Consider the following 16,051-nt stretch of genomic DNA (forward strand, 5'->3'; position numbering starts at 1 on the left):
TGAAGTAAAAAGGGGGCCTAGATATTAAATAATTAGCACTGCTTAGCTGAAGTTCCATAACGGTTGACTGACAACAAGGATAGATGTTGTCTATAACCTGAGAGTAGTCTCTTTCATTGCGTAGCTTGACAGAAATGATTTAAAACCAACAAATTTAAATACAGCTGTCCTTCAGGAAGGACTTGCTTGTGTTCTTTTTGCCCATTTCAGTACTCTTTCTCAGTCTCCTTCCTTACTTCTGCCTTATCTTTTGTGCTTTGGTTATTTCTTCTAATTTCTTGCAGTGTTGTAGTGCACAAGAACTCTGGTGCGGTTCAGAGCCCATCTGAGACAAGTGTTTTCTACAGCCTAACCAGGTTCACTTTATCACTTAGGAAGAACATAAGTTCGTGGTAGCTTTGGTCCTGACTTCTTCTGTGAAGGCAAATGAATAATTCCTGGGGTCACAGAATCATGGAACCATTCAGGTTGGAAGAGACCTCCACCGTCTAGCCTAATTTTGTCCTTACACTCGAAGAACTTACCAGATATTTAAATTCACTCATTTAGTCTAGAATAAGTTGGTTTTCCACACCGGCATCACAGTTAAGTGCCTGACGTCAAGTGGATGAAGTCAACGAGTTTGCAGGCTTGTTTGATGAGGACAAGGATGTGAAAAGCGTCAGGGAGCTTCTCACTGAAAGTCAGAGGAAATTGTGTGTGTCTTGATGAAAGACGGGGTTTAAATAAGCAAGTGCATAGATCGGTAGCAGAGTCTGGAGGACAGCAAAGGGAGTCCAATAATTTTTGCTCCAATGGTCTGCAGTAATGTACTGGAACCTGTCCTGACACGAGTGCTTTCTCTGGCTGCACGTCCTAGTGTGCAATTAGCAGTAGCTTTAGTCTTGTTTACAAAAATAGATAAGAACATAAGAAATGTTCTACTGGAACAGGCTAGCATCCATCTTGGTCCAGCTTTCTGTCTCTGAAGGGGCAATAGGAGATGCTATCTAAGGAGGGCAAAGTTTGGCCACTCGAAGAACAGAAGGCTTAATAGCTCAGTGCTGCTGAGAAAGAAGCACAAGCTATTAAAATACTGAGGCTGAGCTGACTTTTTTTTTTGTTTGACTTTTTTCCCCGTAGATGCTGGATGTCAAGATGACATCAGTCCTTCATTTGGACAGTAGGTTTCTTTTTGGAGCTGTCAAGTAAGTCTGTTTCCCACTTATTTTCGGCTTCATTTGGAATAATTGTTATAACTTTTGAGGGCTTAGATACCTAATTATGAAATATGTTATTGTAGTTAAACCAATTACTGCACTTCACCTTCTATATGACCAAGAACCCACGCAGGGATTTACTTTGGTTTAGGCGATACACGTTGATTCATTAAGCCACAGAAATCTGCTTGTCTGCATGAATCCAAGAAAAACAGAGCTGGATGTATCACACTTTGAAGACAGTGATGGAGTTCTCATTGCTGGAAGTGGTAGGTACTATCTTTGGTCTATCCCTGTCATCTCACAGATAGATGGGCGGGCAGCTGCGTAAAAGGATAGTATCTTCCCTGGGGTTAGAGGAAAAGGTTTCTAAGATAGCTTTGGCTTTGAAAGTTGTAGCAGGAGGTGGAAGAACGGTAGGAGTTTGCTGCAAGCTGAACCCTGGTCCCTCCCTCTCCGTAGCACAATGAAGAGTACCGAGACTGCAGAGCAATAGCAACGCTGTGTTGTGGTAGTGAGGATGGGTCATTCCTTCCGTTGCAGAACCTCATCTCCGAGGAGATAAAAGATTTTGAATAAGACAAGGAATACATTCTGGGAATGTGTAAGCACAAGGCAGTAAGAAAAGGGATGTCTTAAGGAAATGGGGAACATGGATAAGATAGTGAAAAGGACTTTCAAGGAGTGATCCTCTATCTGTATGCGTACTTCTCTGTAGTAGCGATCAGACTCATTAGTCAAGCTAGTTAAATTAGTAATTTAAAGTGCTTTAAGAAGGCTCTCTGCTCTGAACAAGGCACAATCTTTCATGGAGACCTCTTTTGCCCTGAGCATGCTCGGAGCCCTCCCTGGGTTTGGCACAGCTGAGCTTAAATTAACATTCCATTTTCACTGCTTTGCAGACACAATCTATCTGCAACATGGTATTTATCCGTACAGCTGGCAGCTGTGGTGTCAAGTGCTACAGACAGATGAGGCCATTACTATGATACAAATATTTTCCATGTTCACTCTTCGAAGCAATCATGCACAACAAAGTTTGCAGCAAAATTGTGCAGGACGAGAGTCAAAATTCCTCCTTCTCTCTCATATAAGCTAACCTGGACTCTATGTAGTCCAGAGATTCAGAGGCTAAGTGTCTGCTTCCTGCTTTACAGGGCAAGTTAATAAAGCAAATTCCACTTGCAAGTAACTAGCAAAAATTATACTTTTAAGTATTTAGCGCTCTGATTTGCATAATATAACAATTAATATAGATTTGCTGTTAAGAATACTCCCCAGCAGGAACAAATCACTCATAAATGAGAACCTCCTCTAAAGAAAAAGTCTCTTTTATCTGACAAACTCCTGAATTAAGTGATACTTGGATGCTGAAAGATCACAACAGAGCTGGAACAAAGGGAAAAGTCTACTGGCTGTAAAAAAAAAAGCAAGTCATTCAAATATGCCTGGCAAAGGATATGCTGGGTTTGCTGTCTTGAGCATTTTTACCTCATCATTCAGGCTGCTGTCACTTTCTGTATGAAACAAAAGTCTTCAGACTTGAAGGCATGGGGTACAGCTAATTGACTGATGCTTTCTGCGCATAAGGACAGGAAACCGGTATGAAACAAATCCGTTTCTTTCCATTTGGGACATGAATTAGTATATTAAATGGGTATTTTGAGTATTTGGGAATGAAGTTTGAGATGAGAAATGGGAGGTGATGTTCGAAGGAGCAGCTCATGCTCAGAGCGGTTATAGGGAGCAGGCGCTGAGCTGGAGGAGAAGGTCTGCAACAGGAGAACTGGAAAAGCTCATGGAGGGCACAGCATGGGAGGTGTATGGTGCAGAGATATGGGTGGACCTAGTTTCTTCAAATAGCTTAAGGGAGCCCTGTTATTCCCAAGGGGAACTTTAAACATCTGCTGCAAGGGCAACTAGTTAGGGTGGAAGCAATGTAGGAGATTTCTGGAGAGGGTTAGGGACAACTTATTGATGTGGGCCCTGGGCAGGTTGCTGACGGGAGGTGCTCTGCTGCATGTGCTGGTGAAGAATGAGAAGGAACTGGCTGGGGATGTGTAGATCAGTGGCAGCACTTGCTGTAGCGGCCTCAAGATAATAGTATTTAACATGCTATGGGAAATGAGGAAGGGGATGAAGCCTCGAGTGACTTGATCTGGCTTTGTCGTTGGCTCTGTTTTGAGCAGGTGTTTGGACCAGAGACCTCCAGAAGTCTTAGAGATGAGGTGGTTCTATGAATCTCTGATTTCTTGGTACTACACCAAAATACTAGAGTTTTATTTTATGTGGTCAGAATCTTTGTTCCGTGTGTCTTTTCCTGACAGTTTCGTTATGGTTTTATCTGACTATGACATTTTTGGAAATTGTGCTTGATTTTGATTTTTGTTCTTTAAAGGGGAAAGTATAAAGCAAAATATTACATATAAACGGCTCCTCTTCTGATATGACTTTTAGTCCTGGTAGTCTCATCTAAGTTATTAATTCTATTTTACTGATTCTTAGCCTGTTTCTGTTGAACAATCAAAATACAAAGTAAATGAAAATTCATGTTCACGATGTTTGGAGATGTACTTATTGTGAACCTCAGGAAATGGATGACTATAATTTAAATCACTAAAATAGTTTACAGTACTAAACCAGGAATCTTTAAACTTTCTTAGTGTTCTACTCTTTTTAATACCTTTTTTTCTCTTTTCTTTCAATACAGACACTGAAGTTAATGTTTTCACTCCATTTCTACTACATTTGTGCGTCGTTACAGTAAATAATCACAACTATTTGGTTATAAGAATTAGATCAGTTTGTTAAACAAACAATAAAACACTCACTAGTGATGTTTGCTTTAAGTAAAAATGTGTTAACTGAATTATATCAGGAAAACTTTGATCCAGCTGCATTGCTTTGTGTTTTTGTGCAGAGTGCGTTACTTGTAGTTTACTTTAAAGCTAAAGATAAGCTCTGGAAGGCAGATACTTATATCCAGGTTACTGGTTTGAGTTTTAGATTATTTTCCAGGAGCTAGAATTCTTATCAGCCATCAGGTATATTTATGTCTATCCTGGGCAATTGTACTACCCCTACCAGCTTTGAAGATCTTATGGAATTTTTGAGATAGATGGATCCAGATGAAACCTTTACAACTCATGTTCAAATTTTGATCGTACTCCCCTTTTGTCCAAAGGAAATATTCAGCTTTCTCCTGTGCTCCCTCTAGTGTTTAATGTATTACATGCCTGCAAATAGGAAACAAATACAGATTTGTATTCATACAAAACCCTCGGAAAGAACTGACATAATCTTTTCTTCCTTCTTGCTTAAGTTCCTTTAGAGTTTGCTCTTACAAGCCCATTTGAGCAGACAGAAAATTTGCATTGTGTGTCCAAACGTGTTTGAAAAATTATGGTTAAGTTGGACTTGAAATATAAAATTCTTTCAAAATTCGCCAAATACAAAATAGTCACGAGAAAAAAAAAAAATGCTGTCAGTCAGTACCTCATAATTAGGCAAAATTATTGGTATCTAAATTAATCTTATATTCAAACCTATATTTGTTGCCGTTCCTTGCAGTCACAGTTAAATTGGTACTGGAAAGAGAGACCTGGATGAAAGGAACTTGGATTTTTCAGTTACATAAAACTCTGAAAGGCTTTTACAAATTGCTTCTGTGTGGGAGGCAGCTTGCTGCAAAGCTGTCACTTGAAACTTTATCAATCAGAAGACAGTACCGTTTTTAATTATGCAGATTTTTCTAAGTAAAAAACCTTTTTCTTGCATGAAAATGTAGAACAGAGTCAGGTGAGATCTGGAACAATCTGAAAGATTTTGAAGAGTTTCCTAGGCTAAATTGAAATAACTTCAAAAAGCTTGCTCTTACGAAGAGGTATAGCGTACTTGAAGAGTTTTAGCTTTCTTCTTTAGAAAAGAAAACCCTTTTCTTTCCTTGTATGTTGTACAAAATGTCACTGACGTCTAATTATCCCTCCACCCAGCAAAGGAGTCCATCTCAGTTCATTCCTGAATCTCTCTGTAGTTGTAAAGATCTCCACTCTCTGCGTTTTTATGGCCTAATTTAGGAGTCTTGAGTCCTAAAATAATACGATGTTGTAGTTTTATGTCCATCAACACGCAGCGGGGGCAGCAAACGCCGTGCTCTTTGTGAAGTGTCTAATAAATCCGTTCCTTGTGGAAACAGTTTGAAGTTCTCACCAAATAGGTAAAATTGCTGCAGACATGCTGATGTTTGCTAGGAAACCTCAAAACCTCTCAGCTCTGCTTTCTGGTTTGACTGTTACATGAGATGCCATGATGTCATGTCTCCTATATCTTCAGAGAGAAGAAACAATGAGTTGGATTTTATGCTGCTTTAGCAAGATAGACGATCGGAAAGGAATGTGAATTAATCATGAACACTCCATTTTGCTAATGTGTTTTGTGATGGGAGAGAGTGAGGGAGAGTATTTCCTTTTGCTCTTTTACTTTTTTTGGGGTTGTTTGACTTCATTAGAAGTTGAATTATACTGTTTGTTCTCACTCTGAGAAACATGCATCACGAACATGTCATGTAGTTATGACTGATATGTTCTCTAAACTCTCTTCTCCAGTGTCGATTGTGCAACAGATTTGGCACCACTGTCTGTTGAAATTTGATAAAATCATGACTTCTACCAGAGAAAGGCACTTCTGAGATTACTGTAACAAAACCAATGTGCAGTTTTCCTTTTGATTTCTGCTGGCTTTTCCCCTAGTTTGCCGTTTTTCTAATTTCGACATCATCTTTCTTAATTTCCTCTCCTCTGTCAGTGTCATTTTGCTAAGAGTCATGCGTGAAGGTTGTCTGAGAAATCCTACTGGTATCACCCAGCACGGCGGTGCTGCTACGCTTCTCCCCTTCTCTCGGCATGGCATAGCTGGTAATAAAAATGATGGATTACACGTCTGCTTCTCGGGTCCTTCCAAATGCCTGTGTGACCCAGTGCTCATGCTCGACTGTATTACCATAGGGTCACAGGTCCTCACCTTTTGTCTCATTGCAGATTCTCTTTTAATGCCATTGTGAACTTGCATTGCCTTTTTCTTATTCTTTTTATGCTTCAGCCTGGAGATAGCCTTCTGGCAACTTCCCTTCCCCCAGTTGCTTTGTCTTCTCCTTTAGCTCTGTTTTAAATCACATTGTATTTCTGGATTCAACACCTACAAGGCTATGACCTGTTCAGGGAACTTGAAGAATAGGCTATTCTATGGGTTTCAGTCTCTCCGGGTCACAAAGCCGCCTCTTCTGTCTGGGAATAGGGTACATCAAAGTCAACTGTCCTGGTTTTTGGCATTCAGACTCGAAGCCAAAAAAAAAGAAATGTGGCTGTATCTTTGGGAATTTATGTCTCCCAACCTACGAGTTCTTCTAGGTCAATCAGACAAAAGTGCCAATCGCTATGGATGGGCTCTTTTATTCCTCATCTCCTAAACTCGTGGCTCAGCAAAAAGAATCCTCAGGACTCTTGCAGATGTAGAAGCTGGTCTCCAAAGAGATTCTAACAGTGCCAGAGATCACAGGCTCTGTCTCTGCCCTTTCCTTTGTGCTCCAAGACCTTGGAGCACAAAGACATTTCAAGAGAAGCTCATCTGAACACTGGCTTTCTGTTCTCAAGCAGGCGGCAGAAATCCTTGACTCCATCTATATAATCAAAGGCAAAGAGAAGCTCTTCAGCACAACCCCGTACTACCCCGAGGCAAAGAAACACTTTTCAGTAATGCCCTGTAGCACACTGTGCGGAGCTAGCACGTGGAGCTCGTGACCCCTTAATGAGCCATCTTATGAATCAGCGTGCATCCCTTGGTGTCTTTGGAGGCAATCACGCTGTTGCAGGAACTGTATCCACAAACTTTCTCTGGGTGCGAGTCAGTGGTGGTTGACTGCTGTTCCCGCCCCAACAAGGTTTGAGGGAGGGTTTTGCCTTTGAGCCTGTTCTTGGCTTCTGAGCCCAAGAAAACACAGATGTTCTTAGAGTACTTCAGATATCCACGCGAAAGCCAAATTCCTCTTTTATATACTTGTCTGTGAATTATGTCTGGAAATTACCTGAATTTATTTGTAACTAGTTAAGCATCTTGTGATTCATAGGTGTCTTCCCAGTAGTACTGCACTGGAGGGTTCCTCACACTAGCAAAGCCTTCAAGTTTTATTTTCAAAATGCAGGCTGTGCAGTGGGATTGGCAGTTGCTGAAATCCATGGCATTTGTTGTTGTAAAAGAAAATGTACTCTTTGAAGAAGCGCCCCTACTGCGTTTGCATTATAGGTTATATGTACAGTGCGTTTCTGACATTTCTGCTCTACCCCTAGTGAAGAAAGAAGAGGGGAATTCAACATTTAAAGATTGGTAACTAAAAGAAGAGCTCCAGAAGCTGGAAAATCTGCTCTTAAAATTCCCTCACCTCACTTAGGAAAATGGGGTGATTTAAAATGCCATTTTGAGATTGACATGAAAATTTGAAGACTGTATCAGCGACTGTTATGTAAATGGTTCTTGAAAAGTCTCTGGATCATTTACTCAGAGGCATATTTAAGTCAGGAAATGACTTATTCATGCATTGTTTCATGAACTCATGCTGTGATTTATTTTTTTTTCAAGCTACTTGAAGGGAAGCTCAAAGAATTATGTGTGTGTAGAAATCCACGTGATAAACAAGGGCAGCAGAGTGGGTACAGAGGTGACATGAAAACAAAACCTGGGAATAAATACTGAGTAAACAACTTTTACAACAAAACAAACTGAACGAAATTGCTAAGCGAAGCCTTGACTTTGGATCTTTTCACTGTGAATGTCAGAAAGTCTTACAGGAATTGCACTTGAAAACAAAATGAACACTTCAAGCTAAGATGTTCTGATAATATCTACCTGTCTTAGGCATTGTTCTAGGGTTAACTCTCACTTAGGAAGGATTCTGATCTTTTTGTAAGGTACTGTGTGCTTTTAATCTTTGACAAAAGATTTTTTTTGTGCTGAGAAGGTGAGGTGGTTTTAGTAATAAAAATGGCTACGATCAAATAGGACAACTGAGTATCAGAGCAGACCAAAACAATCTGATCGGGACATTACTGCTTGTATGGAGAGTAGGGCTTCTGAGCCATATTTTCTTGCTTCCATAAAGTTGTGTGAGAAGGTCACTGCAAGTGAGTAGCCTGAACATGAGGAAGCAGAGGGAGACATGGACTTGGGAAAGAGACCAGTTTGGCAAAGCTAATTTTACAAGCCTTGTTTACACTGGCAGGCGTTTTGCCTAAAAGGAATGCAGGAGAGCTGTTTCATTCCTGAATTTCCTACTCTCTCAGGATCCTGTGTAACTTTGGACAAGTTATTTACCCCTTCATTTGATTATTTTCTATGCGTAAAGAACAGATGCTACTCCCTCCACTGCAGAAGGGCACTCGAAAGGACCAATCTACTGGCAGCTGGTACTCAGGTACTTCAGTGATGTGACCCGTGTGATTGCCTGGATAATAAGCAAGGGGAGACTAATAAAAAGATAATTTCCAATAATATTGTTGCTGACCCCAGGTTCTGTAATAATGTAGCTGTGATTTGATTGATTCTCTCTAGAATGTTTTTTAATATGTCCTTATTGTTTCTTATTTAATTGATATCTATCGAGTTCTACAGTTTGCAAGGATCGTTCTGTTTATACTATCCACTAGGTCATATAGCCACAAGATTGTTGCAGCACAGATGAGCTTTACGTCTTATGTACCTTTGGTTTGCATAGTTCATATGTCTTTTTTTTTAATGTTTTGTTAATTACCGTGTTGCTGTCTGAAAAAAGACCTGCGGGAACCATCAAACCATCTCCTTGAAAAGTGTGTTGGTACAGAAATCATCACAAAGAAAACCCTGTTTGCTGAATGGGCTGTAATTGCTCCATTTATGTATCGAGTTCACGTTGGATGCTGTGTCTGTAAGAGAAAGGCATTACGGCATGCATTCAATTGGCTGTGTCTGCTCCTGTGAAATTGGAATTGAAGTATTAAACTTAACACGGGCTTTTCTTTAAGATCGTGCTCGTTTCTAGGGGTGCAGATACAAACACCGTCTCTAATCTTACATATGGGTTGGGGTACGCTTTTATTCTTTGTTCTCAAATCATTTTACTGCTTATTAATCATTCCAAGTCAGTTTGACTAGATGGCAAATAAAGTCTGGAAAAGGCTAAAAGTTGACGGCAGTGAAATTATGTCTTTATGTCTAATGAACCAGATGCCTCTCACTCCAGAGGGGGTGGATTTTCTTCGACGTGGAGAGGTTTTTTCCCAAAAGCAATTGTCTTCTGCCTTGTAACAGGCCAGCTTTGGTGACAGAAAGGAGGGTTATCTAACTGAATAGAATCAATAACTTGTTTATGTTTCCTTCAAGAACCGCAGGCTCCTCCACGTGTGAGTTTTAATTTGGTACTTTGCTTATATCTATGCAAACCATACTGGGGCGTTAGTCTTCAGGCTTTGAACCTGACTGTCCCCAGAAGCTCTGCTGAGTAATGACTTGGTCTGGAGTGTCTGGTAGTGATGGTAAGACCAGATGGTAAGACTAGTATTGACAGATTGCCAGTTCTTTGACTTAAAAACATTTTCAAAGTGCCCTGCGGCTGTGCTATTGTGATGTTCTCAGTTTTATCTCAGTAAATGACAATGAAAATCTCTGAAGATCTCGGAGTGGCCCCAAAACAGTAACACCTGGTGGATACAAATCTGAATGAAACTGCTGCTGGCTGCAGTTGCTGTAGTCTAGGTAGAGAATAATGTTGATAAATTTAATGTAGAATTTCTACTCTTGCATTTTTATTTGAACTTGTGATGCCTAACTCCATTTTGGGAGCAGAGGTAGAAAAACCTTCACAGTTTTGTAGTTCACATTCGTTAATGGCTTTTAATTAATTAACTAGACTCAATGCACTTGCCACAGCCGAATAAGGAGGAATACTGCTCAGAGCTCTTTGGCATCATACCTCTGTAATCAGCTGTCGCTGAATTTGAAGGCAAAGGGGAAGATCAAGGGTCATGATAGTGAAAAGGTATCAGAGATTGTTTCTCACATTTCTTTTTACTAGTTGCACAGGAAAGGAATCTTTGACCTGAAAACTCCTCCGTGCTATGTAGTGATTGATTGTGCTACACTGGGATGAGAACTTGTTTTTTACAAAATGTAACTGAAAGGCTGAATTCTGAACTATTGAAGTTCCTGTTTGCTCCATGCTCCTTTTCTGGGGCTGATTTAGAAATGTCCTTGGAGGAATCCTGTCATTCTTTGCCTCCCTCAGAGCTACCTCCAGCGTGCTGTAGAGGAAACGGCGCGCTGAGCCTCCATAGTCACTTTTAAACAAAGATTGGATTCTATGGCATTCTATGCATGAGCCAAATGAGAGACATCTTGTGTTTGAAGGACAAGTTTGTGGCAGCAGGAAGAACTTAGTCGCTTAACCTCTGATTTGCAGGAGGCGGAAAAGCAAGGAAGTAAATGATGCTTGGAAAAATTAAGCTTAAATCAAGGCATTGTAGTTAAGATTTAATCCTTCTTTTTTCTTTTTTTTTTTAATAGAGAACAACCGTGTAACTCAAACTCTGAAGAGAGTACATTTATAAATATGAATAACAAACCAAGAGAAAAGCATGTGGTTGGGCAAGAAAGCTTCTTGTGTCCCTCTTGAAAAATATCAACGCAAGGCATTTCTCATTTGTTCGAGTTAAGAAATATGAACTACGAAACAGTAAAACCAAAAGTCTTTACTTGCCTCCACAGGGTAATAATTCACAGAGTTCACCATGTGATCTACACATGTTAAAGAAAGATAATTCAAGCAATGGATAAGAGTTATTAATTGCCCACATTAAAGAACTTGGGGCTGATGTCATGCGGTTGGAAGGGGTGATCAAAGCAGGGTGAAATGTGGAGTTTGCACAGAACAGTATCAGAAAAAGCACTTTTTCATGCATCTTCCCGGATGCATTTTGCCATGCTTTCTTTTGCAGTCAGCTGCGTGTTTGTCTTCATGCATGGTATAGGAAAAGGCAGAATTAAGTGGAAAAAAAGCAGAATTAAACCTATCCTCCATATTTTGCTTCTCTGTGTTTAATTCCTTTAAACACTGGTAAGTGACCATTGAACCTTTCTTCTGTGAATGGGAAGCAAGGTCTGTTTTATTCAGTGCCTCCAAACACCTGGTTATCATTGGTACCTTTTTTGTTTTGCTGCCTGTGCGCCTGTGTGTGAATATTTTGTTAAGATTGAGATCTGTCACTGAAACAGATGCTGCCCTGGGTCACTTCCTCTGTATACTGAAAGAAAAAGCAATAGGTGTGCGGTGAGGTTTCAAATCCCACAAAACTGGGTTTTGTCTCAAAGTAAGGAATCTCTATTTTATTGGACTATATCAGTGATACTTTGCTTGTTTTTATTTGTTGTTAAGAAAGCGAAGCTGTATAAGTGCATGCATATATACACTCTAATTCTGATTGGCAGTTTAATAAACAACTGAAGCTGAGGAGCATCTCCCGTAGGAGCACAGGCTGAGAGAGGTGGGGGTGTTCAGCCTGGAGAAAGAGAAGGCTGTGGGGAGACCTTAGAGCAGCTTCCAGTGCTGAAAGGGGCTCCAGGAAAGCTGGGGAGGGGCTGTTTACAAAGGCATGGAGTGATAGGACGAGGGGCAATGGGGATAAACTGGAGAGGGGCAGATTTAGACTGGACATAATGAGGAATTTCTTCGCTATGAGAGTGGTGAGACACTGGCCCAGGGTGCCCAGAGCAGTGGGGGCTGCCCCATCCCTGGAGGGGTTCAAGGCCAGGTTGGATGGAGCCTTGGAGCCCCTGATCCAGTGGGAGGTGTCCCTGCCCGTGGCAGGGAGGTTGGAACTGGATGATCTTTGAGGTCCCTTCCCACACAAACTATTCTATGATTCTGTATTTTTTCAGTGCCACCATCACTCTAAGCTGTAAAGTCCTGAGCACTTTACAGACAAAACATTCAGATCGTTTATTCTGAGATTTTGTGTTCAGCAGTCCCGAATTCTCACTGCTGTGAAAAGCCTTTTGTGCACGCAATCACCTCTTTAGGTATTTAGGTATTCAAAGTAACTTCTGTGCAGAAACATCAAAGATCAGGGCCTAATGGGACAAGAAGCAGAAGAAAGAGCTCATTGTCAGGAGGTAATAACTCCTTGTCATTCTCTGTGGGAGGCTGGTGGAGGTTAAAAAAAATAGGGAGAGATCGTTGCTAAGCACTTGCCATATCATCTCTTGGTTAACCAGCACCCAGGATAACCGGGTTTTAAGTTCTCCTCTCCAAAAAGTTTTCAATAACTGTCCTGCAGCCTTTTAGTGGAAAGCAAAGCTGAATTTCCTTAGTCAACCCTCTGAGAGAACTGGGTATAGCTAAATATTAAAAATACAGCATTATTTAACCCCTCTGAGAGCCCCCCCGGAACATTTTGTCTTCATAGTAATTGTTTTCCATCAGTATTTCATGCTTTTCATGCATGAAATTTTTTTACTTGTGATCTTATTGCTATTTAAGGTAGCATTGCTGTGATTTTGATCTTTAACCCATTTTTTTCTGTAAATGCACATTACCCTTATGGGAATGGGGGGTGAGGAAGGGCTCCTGAATGGCAGCATGGGGATTCCTTGTCGATTCTGACAATCGCAAGCAAATTTTCTGTGTCTGTATATGCAAAAATAATGCCCCTGGACTCCACTGTGTTACTTTGTCATTTATAACGTATTTGGAAATTTCGTTAAACTCCATTGTGGCAATATGGAAACTCCTGTCCCAACTTGAAATCTTATCAGCATCCGTTTCTGTGGATGAAAGCCTGCTGATTTCTCTCTGAAGTCAGAAAGGAGGCTATTTGACATTTGTTTGTTGACTAATCTGTTTGAGAAATCTTACATAAACTCCGTGAGGGGAGCTGCCAATTTCTGCACGTTGGAGGAGAAATGCTGCCTTATTTGGAGAGGTTCGCTCCTACTCAGGGCCACAAGAGTGGTTTCCAAATGCTTCTGGTATTTGATGACTGTGGCATAACTTTGGAGATCTTTGTACGCTTTCTCTTCCTCTCTTCAGCTGTTTCGAGCTCAGCCGATGGCAGTCGGGGAGAGAGTCCTTCAAGCTAGGTTGCCTTTGGAGGATTTGTTGCTGAAGTGAAGGGGAATGAAGGGAGGATGGGCTTTCTCTATGCCAAAAATCACCCACAGAAAACCCCAAAACAAAACCACCCCCGTCGTCCTTTTTACCCAGTTTTTTTTGTTTTGCTAAGGAAAACAGCAAGAGGATACGTCTGAGTTTCTGTCAGACATCAAAGGTGGCTGCCCAGCTTTGGGACAAGGATTCCTTCTCTGGCCATCAGGGACGCTTCTGAAGCAGTGATGTGAGGCTAGATTTGAGGAACTGAGGTTGAGCTTGCTTCCGCAGTAACTGACTTCCATGGATGGATCTGCTGCAGAAACACCTGTACAATAATCCCTTTTGTGGGCTATGGCGTGGCTGCCAGTGCTGTAATGCAGGAGGCTTTGGACACAGGATCGTAGAGTCATAGAAGTGACCTTAGAGTCCATCCAGTGCCACCCCTGCCATGGGCAGGGACACCTCCCACTGGATCAGGGGCTCCAAGCCCCATCCAACCTGGCCTGGAACCCCTCCAGAGATGGGGCAGCCCCCACTGCTCTGGGCACCCTGGGCCAGGGCCTCCCCACCTGAACAGTAACAAATTTCTTCCTCAATCTCCCCTCTTCCACCTTAAAACCATTCCCCTCATCCCATCCCTGTGCTCCCTGATCCAGAGCCCCTCCCCAGCTTTTCTGGAGCCCCTTTCAGCACTGGAAGCTGCTCTAAGGTCTCCCCGCAGCCTTCTCTGCTCCAGACTGAACAACCCCAACTCTCTCAGCCTGTCCTTGTGTGGGAGGTGCTTCAGCCCTCGGATCATCTCCGTGGCCTCCTCTGGATCCACTCCAACATTTCCATGTCCTTCCTGTGCTGAGGACTCCAGAACTGAACACAGGACTCCAGGTGAGGTCTCATGAGAGCAGAGTACAAGGATAGAATCACGTCCCTGGACCTGCTGGTCACGCTTGTGATGCAGCCCAGGATATTGGTTGGCTTTCTGGGCTGTGGGTGCACATTGTTCGCCCCCCTTGACCTTTTCATCCACCAGCACCCCCAGGCCCTTCTCTTTAGGGCTACTGTCAATGTGTTCTCCTCTCAGCCTGTCTTTGTGCTTGGGATTGCCCTGAGCCAGGTGTAGGACCTGGTACCTGCTCCTGTTGAACTTCACAAAGGTTGTATAGGCCCACCTCTCGAGTCTGTCAAAGTCCCTCTGGGTGGCAAATATGAGGAAAGACTGACCCCAGGGACTAAAGTAGTTGTTTGCAGGGGCTGGCGTCTGGGGAGCAAGTTTCTTCTGCCAAGGAGTCTCTTTCTCTTTCCTCTGACCTATATATACCCAATGCACCATCTGCTTTCTTCAGTTTACCTATTTTTTTCTCTTCCTATTTGAAGAGATGTTTGTTTAGAAATGTGTATTACTGTTTCTCTGGACTTTATTTGCCAACTGCCAGCTCCAGAGTTGGATTTACATGTTTACCTTAGTTACGTTCATGAGGAAACATTGGTAGGAAACGCATTATAAAAAGCATTCATTTCATGGAGTGGTACAAACATGTTTTCAGCTGAATTGATGACACTGACTATAAAACACTTCTCATTTTCGCTTCCCCTTAAGGTTTGTTTAATGAGCTAAAGTTTTTATTATTACTTAGAGGTGCAGTTCTTTCTACCCATCCAGAAAGGATGCAAATCCTAATATGCATTTACTGCTGTCTTCTCTTGGGAAATAACCTATTTAGGAACATTTCTCCGTGAATCTTAGGGTGTGATGGCAATTCCTCCACTCTTTTCTTTTTTTCTTACTATTTTCCCTTGAACCCTGAACCCCTTTAGTGTGAATATGTGCATAAAAATAGCCATAAATGAGGAGATCTGGATTGAGAAGCCTGTTGTGAAGGTATTTTGAAATATTAGTGCAGAAGCATGTTTACACTATGGGGAACTAAGGTCTTTGAGCTACTCCAGCAGGGGTTTTGATCTTCAAGCTGCATTGACACTGCCTGTGAACAGAAGCATCAAGCCATGATTCGCCAGTGCGAACAATATATTGAATTTACATATAATATTTTTTCCTGGCAGTATTAATTAAAATGCTCATTAAAACTTAGGATCTGATACTTTGCAGAAGGCGATTCTTTAGGCTATTAACAAGGGCTGTAATGAAAAACGCGTGTTTCTGATGCTGTTTCATACATTGGTGTCTAGATGCTGCTGGAAGTGGTCCTGTCTAACGCTGCTCCATCCAGGACTCATCTTAATGCTTAATTAGTTTTCTGGTTGCATGGGTATGACAACCCAGGGAGTGTGGGGAAGGGAAAACAACATGTAAAGCAGAGTCTGAAGAGGGATAGTTTGACCATGACTCTGTCCCATGTACGGGTTCTGACATGGAGTTGGTGCTTCTTCAAGGGATGATCTCCTGCCCATCACGTCAGCTGACCTTTATTCCAATGTAAATATTAAAATCAGTTAGAATAAAGGCTTGCGCAAAATATTGTCTTATGTTCTTACGATTTTAACTCTTTGTTCTTCAATCTGGCTCCTTTTGCTACCACTGGCACCTGCGTGCTGCCGGTACCTTCAGCAGGAATAGCTTCAGTTTGAGCAAAAGTCAATTATTTATCAAACTTTCTGCATACCTGGAGGGCAGATTAAAATGGCAAACGTCAGCATGCATGGGAGGTGAGGGTGACCTCCAGCCTGTTTG

At 41.7% G+C, this 16,051-nt stretch overlaps 1 long non-coding RNA gene across 1 annotated transcript in view; it reads left to right on the plus strand.

Moving 5' to 3' along the window:
• The first annotated feature begins 1,120 nt into the window (after nucleotides 1-1,120).
• Nucleotides 1,121-16,051, plus strand: part of LOC128852519 (uncharacterized) — a 36,852-nt gene continuing 21,921 nt past the window's right edge. Inside the window, exons 1-2 of the long non-coding RNA XR_008450401.1 lie at nucleotides 1,121-1,187; nucleotides 1,351-1,468. This is a non-coding gene — a long non-coding RNA (uncharacterized LOC128852519). The remainder of the gene's footprint in view (nucleotides 1,188-1,350; nucleotides 1,469-16,051) is intronic.

This window comes from Cuculus canorus, chromosome 6, assembly GCF_017976375.1.
Source record: "Cuculus canorus isolate bCucCan1 chromosome 6, bCucCan1.pri, whole genome shotgun sequence".
Taxonomy (NCBI): Eukaryota; Metazoa; Chordata; class Aves; order Cuculiformes; family Cuculidae; genus Cuculus; species Cuculus canorus.